Genomic DNA, 7022 nt, shown 5'->3' with positions numbered 1-7022 from the left:
TCTATTATGAGGTTTATACTGATCACCGGAGTCTACAACATCTATTTAAACAGAAGGATCTTAATTTGCGGCAGCAGAGGTGGTTGGAGTTGCTTAAGGATTATGATATCACCATTCTCTATCATTCTGAGAAGGCCAATGTGGTGGCTGATGCCTTGAGTCGTAAGGCGGAGAGTTTGGGCAGCTTAGCATACTTACCGGTAACAGAAAGGCCTCTAGCCTTGGATGTTTAGGCCTTGGCCAACCAGTTTGTTAGATTGGATATTTCCGAGCCGAGTCGAGTTTTGGCTTGTGTGGTTTCTCAGTCTTCTCTTTATGATCGTATCAAGGAGCTTCAGTATGATGATCCCCATCTGCTTGTCCTTAAGGACACAGTTTAGCACGTTGACACCAAGGAAGTCACTATTGGAGATGACGGTGTATTATGGATGCAGGACAGGCTATGTGTGCCTAATGTAGATGGTTTGCGTGAATTGATTCTCCAGGAAGCTCACAGTTCACAATACTCCATTCATCCGAGTGCTGCAAAGATGTATCAGGACTTGAGACAACATTATTGGTGGAGGCGAATGAAGAAAGACATAGTGGAATATTTAGCTCGGTGCTTAAATTATCAGCAGGTAAAGTATGAGCATCGGTGACCGGGTGGATTGCTTCAGAAGTTAGAGATTCCAGAATGGAAATGGGAGTGGATCACTATGAATTTTGTTGTTGGGCTCCCACGGTCTCAGAGGTAGTTTGATGCAGTTTGGGTGATTGTGGATAGATTGACCAAGTCAGCTCATTTCATTCTTGTGGTTACTACTTACTCTTCGGAGCAGCTGGCTCAGATTTACATTTGCGAGATTGTTTGGCTTCATGGCGTACTGGTATCTATCATCTCTGACCGGGGTACGCAGTTTACATCACGGTTCTGGAGAGTCGTACAACGAGAGTTGGGTAGTCGGGTAGAGTTGAGTACAATATTTTACCCTCAGACGAATGAGCAGTCCGAGCGCACTATTCAGATATTGGAGGATATGCTTCGCACGTCTGTGATAGATTTTGGGGGTGCTTGGGATCAGTTCTTGCCACTTGTGGAGTTTGCTTACAATAATAGTTATCCGTCGAGCATTCAGATGGCGCCATATGAGGCCTTATATGGTAGGCGGTGCCGGTCTCCAGTGGGTTGGTTCGAGCCAGGTGAAGCTAGGCTATTAGGTACGGACTTGGTTCAAGATGCTTTGGAAAAGGTTAAATTGATTCAGGATCGACTTCGTACAGCCCAATCTAGACAAAAGAGTTATGCGGACTGGAAGGTTCGTGATGTTGCATTCATGGTTGGTGAGCGGGTCTTACTTCGGGTTTCGCACATAAAGGGTGTTATGAGATTTGGGAAGAATGGCAAGTTGGGCCCTAGGTATATCGGACCTTTTGAGATCCTTGAGAGAGTTGGGAGGTGGCTTACAGACTTGCATTGCCACCTAATCTCACTGCAGTTCATCCAGTGTTCTATGTTTCTATGCTACGAAAGTATCACGGCGATCCATCTCATGTGTTAGACTTCAGCTCAGTCCAGTTGGACGAGGATCTATTTTATGTTGAGGAACTAGTGGCTATTTTGGACAGACAGGTTAGAAAGATGAGATCTAAGAGCATTGCTTCAGTAAAAGTACAGTGGAGGGGTCATCCGGTCGAGGAGGCGACTTGGGAGACCGAGTATGATATGCACATCCATTATCCTCATCTTTTCATCACTCCAGGTATAATTCTAAACCCGTTTGAGAATGAACGTTTGTTTAAGAGGGGGAGAATGTAACGACCCGACTGATCGTTTTGAGTATTACAACCCCGTTCCCCCATTTACTACTCTATTTATGATTTACAGTTGTTATGTGACTCGTCGGGGTGATTGGTTCAGGTCCGGTAAGATTTTGGAATAAATTCGAACACTTAGTTCCAAGGTCTAAAGTTTAAGTTGAAATAGTGATCGGATGTCGACTTATGTGTAAACGACCCCGGAATAAAGTTTTGATGATTCCAATAGCTCCATATGGTGATTTTGGTCTTAGTAGCGTGTCCGAAAAATTATTTGGAGGTCCGTAGTGGAATTAGGCTTGAAATGGCGAAATGAAAAGTTTGACCGTGGGTTGACTTTTTGATATCGGGGTTGGAATCCGATTCTATAAATTTGAATATGTCCATTATATCATTTATGACTCGTGTGCAAAATTTGAGGTCAATCAGATGTGATTTGATAGGTTCCGACGTCGTTTGTAGAAATTTGAAATTTCAAAGTTCATTAGGCTTGAATTGGAGTATAATTCGTGGTTTTAGCGTTGTTTGATGTGATTTGAAGGCTCGACTAAGTTTGTATGATGTTTTAGGACTTGATGGTGTATTTGGTTGAGATTCCGGGGGCCTCAGGTGAGTTTCAGATGGTTAACGGATCAAATTCGGACTTAGAAGAAAATTTGAAAGTTTCTGCCATCTGATGCAATCGCACCTGCGAAAATTGGCTTGCAGATGCGAGCTCGCAGAAGCGAGCATGGCAGGAACAGAAGAGGACGAAGGGATGGTGAGGCAGTGTTCGCAGGTACGGACGGGTGATCCGCATAAGCGGCATTGCACCTGCGAAGGTTCGATCGCAGAAGCGAAAATGAGGGGGGCCAGCGGCTTCGCAGAAGCTAGTCCGCAGAAGTGGACTTCTTTCCGCAAAAGCGATGAAGCCACAGAAGCGAAAGAATTCTAGCATCTGTGAGACAATAGATGCGGCTAAAAATCTCGCAGAAGCGGAAACCCCTGGACAGTACAAAACAAAGGGGGTTCCGAGCTTTTGCCATTTTTGGGCATTTCAAGCTCGGGCTGGGCGATTTTGAGCGAGGTTTTCACAGGAAATCTTGAGGTAAGTCACTTATGATAATTTCTACTCCATAATATTGAATTATCATCGAATAATCCGACTAGATTACATGTTTTTGAGGTGTAAATCGGGGATTTGAACCCAGGGATTTCAAAATGAGAATTTGAGATTTGGAGGCCGAGTTGAGGTCCGATTTTGGTAAAATTAGTATTGATAGACTCGTGGTTGAATGAGCTTTCGGATTTTGTAACTTTTGTTGTGTTCTGAGATGTGGGCCCCACTGGCGATTTTTGAGCTAAATTTAGGATTTTGTTGGAAAAATTTATATTTTCATATGAAATTTATTCCTATAATTTGTATTGAGTGAATCAAATTAACTATGACTAGATTCGAGCCGATCAGAGTCGAAAAATCAAGAGAAAGGCATTCTACCTGACTAATTGAGCATGATTCGAGGTAAGTGGCTTGTCTAACCCTGTGTGGGGGAAATCTCCTTAGGATTTGATATTGTTGTAACATTTTGTGATATGTGAGCGCTGTGTACGCGAGATGATAAGTGCGTACATGGGCTAAATTTGGAAATATCGGTTATTGCTGAGTAGTCTTCTTTTAAATTCTTTAATTGAGTTGCTTTAGTATATGTAGTGATCACGTTTAGCCTAGTATCACATGTCTACGTGCCTTAACTCTTACTTGCAATGTGTGCAACATGCTTAGCCAAATTACCTGCTTCTTTGATTTGATTTAAATCTTTAACTGTAAGATTTTTGATGAAATATTTGTTGTTCCTCCGACTACCTGCTGCATATTTACTTTGGGACTACGAGGCGGTTCCTATGGAAATCCCCCTATACTGCATATTTACTTTAGGACTATGAGGCGGTTCCTCGGGAGATCCCCATGTACTGCATATTTACTTTGGGACTAAGAGGCGGTTCCTCAGGTGATCTCCCTGTACTGCATATTTACTTTGGGACTACGAGGCGGTTCCTCGGGAGATCCCCCTGTACTGCATATTTACTTTTGGGACTACGAGGCGGTACCTCGGGGAGATCCCCTTGCTTATTTACTTTTGGGACTACGAGACGGTATCTCAGGAGATCCCCTGTTGAGCATTTACTTTGGGGACTACGAGACGGTATCTTGGAAGTGCCCCTGTTGTTTACCTCTTTTTGCTGTGTTGTTCTCTCTTCAGGCATTTCATTATACTATTATATCCTCTGTCATATTTGTTTTATATTATTTCCAGTAGTGCATGACCTGACCTTGTCACTACTCTACTGAGGTTAGGCTTGGCACTTACTGGGTACCGTTGTGGTATACACATGCTACTCTTCTGCACATCTTTTTGTGCAGATTCAGGTACCGCTTACCAGCCCAGATATCAGTGAGCTACCTGTATACAAAGATTTCAAGGTACATCTGTTAGCGTCCGCAGACCTCGAAGTCCCCCTCTATCCTTATCATGTTGTTTTCTTATTTTAGTAGACTCTGATGTATAGAGACATTTAATATTTCTCTTAGAAGCTTGTGACTTGTTTCTACCAGGTTTTGAGAGATTGTAGTTCTTTGACTTGCAGTTTTCATCTATTACAACTATTTAGGTTTGAGTTTCAGACTCTTATTATGTTATTCCACAATTTGTTAGGCTTAACTAGTCTTAGAGACTAGGTGCTATCACGACATCCTACGGAGTGTGAATTGGGGTCGTGACAGGCGGGGTAGATGAAATATAGGTTAGCATCCAGCGTCTTGTGTGACAAGAATATGCCACCAAAACTAAAAGGAAAGTTCTACAAAGCGGTGGTTGGACCGACTATGTTGTATGGGGCTGAGTGCTGGCCATTCAAGAACTCTCATGTCCAGAAGATGAATGTAGCTGAAATGAAGATGTTGAGATGGATGTTGATGACGTATACAACACACCTCAATAAGAGATATGATACGGTCGTATGCAATAATAATTACCCAACTATGAGCCAGAGTCGAATCCACTGGAGTTTTAAGGGGTGTCTGGAGTATATATTTGAAGCAAGTGAATGGACTACCTAAATTGCGCTTCCACAACAGAGTTTTGATTTCTACTTCTACTATAACTCTAATGATTGTAAGCTAAGGTAAATAACTAGATATGAATGTTTTTGATGTTTTTTCAGATAGTTTAAAGTCTAGGGTTGTGAGCATAACCTAGGTGTTTGCCTAATTGAATAAAGATGTTAACACTTGTTTTGTTGATTGGGGTGTATTATAGCTCTCAACTCTACGTTACCCACTCACTACCTCTCAGTTAGAGAGTGATTTTGCCCAATTTGGCTTTCTCAAGCCCAATTCCTTGTTAGCCAAGTTATCCTAGACTAGGTCTCTCTTTCTCAAGTAGAGACTAAGTTTAATAGGCATGAATCAATGTTTGAGACCATTAGTTCTAAAATTGAAGCATGAACTAAGCTAAATAATCAATACCCAATCATAAGCAAGAATTAAATTAATGACCCATACACACTAGGGTTGGGTCACAACTCTAGTGAAAACTAGCTACTCATAATGGGTATTGAAGAGAATAAAGAAAAAAAGCTAATTAAACCCATATTGAAAGATTAAAATGATGAAATATAATGTTAATTCACCAAAATAATGTAAAACTTCCTAAAGTAGTAAAAAGAAATGGCTACAAATTTTTAATGTTCAAACTTCACCTAATTTTGTGAAACTCGTTTATTTATACAGGGCCAAAAATCACGGACAAAAATGCCTATCGGGAGGTTCGGCAGCCGCACAATTCCATGTGCGGTTCGCAGATTTCTACAACTGGCAGGAAGGTGAGTTATGCGGCCGTATTTTTGAACTGCGGCCGCGAGGCAACTTCTGCGGCCGCACAATTCTTGTGCAGCCCGCACTTCACAAAGGCTCCAGGACTTGTTCTTCTTGCATATTCTCTGAACTTTGCATCTTTGTCGATAAAAGCCCAGTTCTGCGACCGCATAATTCATGTGCGGTTCGCACATTCCTGAAAGTCCTGTTGGGTTTTTCATCTTGGTTTGCGGCCGCAGATGGAATTCTGCGGTCTGCAATTTCTTCTGCGGACCGTACATTTATGCTTATGCGCCCTTTATTGCCTTGTGCTTCAGAACACTCCTTTTTTAATCAGAATTCATCTCGAGAGACCAAACTTCCAGCATTCCTGCAATTTGCACAATTTCATTAGTTTCGAGAACATAATTCAGTACTTTCGAAACAAAACAAAAGCTAAAAGGCGCTAATAAGCAGTCAAAATCTCCACTTATCAACTCCCCCAAACTTAAGTCTTTGTTTGTTCTCAAGCAAATAAATTAGTTCCCACCTCCAAAAGTTAAGAGTCATTTCAGCGAGTCAAAGGTGAGCGATCCACACATCAGTTGGGACTAACAATTATACACACTACTCATGCATTATCAACAAGGTGACAATTTAAACATTCATGCACATATAGTTCTAATGTGACAATTGAGCTTCAAGAATTGACTTTACTCATCAAGGACCTTTGCTCAGTCATGTAGGCCATGGTGAACTCCAAACTCTTTCTCATATACTTTCCATTTGCCAAGCTCACTAAAGAAATTTAGCATTCAATCCAAAGATTTATGAAAGGTTCACTCATCTCTCTCAAGAGAATGTCACAAGTATGGCTTCAAGTACCATAGGCTTGCTCCTCATGTAGATCGCCACTAATGTAAGCTCACTTTGTTTGAAATAAAGTAGGACTTCTTTCGGGATGTAATGAAGGCTTTTGGGTTAGGGTAGGATAACGTATGGGTAAGTGGTTACACCTTTTCTTAAACACTCTATCTTTCATTTCTCGACTCATACTTTGCCAATTCTTAGAGGCACTTTCTTTTCATTAAGGACTAGAGAGACTTAGCATCACTATTTCTTGATCATTTCATTCTTTTTCTCCCTTTTTTTTGATTTCTCCATGTTTGGGATGATTACCTCTTTTTGAATCCATTCAACCCATTCACTTATTCACTTTTTGCATTTTGCTTTTTGTACTTTTCTTTTCTTGCCTTCTCTTCTTATAGAGATCATTTTTTTTCTCTTTTTGTGCCTTGATACCTTTTTCAAGTTCCTCATCTATCCCCTAGATTTACGTTTTAATCCATTTGTTTCACAAGAGTGTTAAGGAAAGCCCGGGTGCCAAGAGAGG

This window comes from Nicotiana tomentosiformis, chromosome 11 (genome assembly GCF_000390325.3).
Source record: "Nicotiana tomentosiformis chromosome 11, ASM39032v3, whole genome shotgun sequence".
NCBI lineage: Eukaryota > Viridiplantae > Streptophyta > Magnoliopsida > Solanales > Solanaceae > Nicotiana > Nicotiana tomentosiformis.
The sequence above is the reverse complement of the archived record's forward strand: the minus strand, read 5'-3'. Positions refer to the sequence as shown.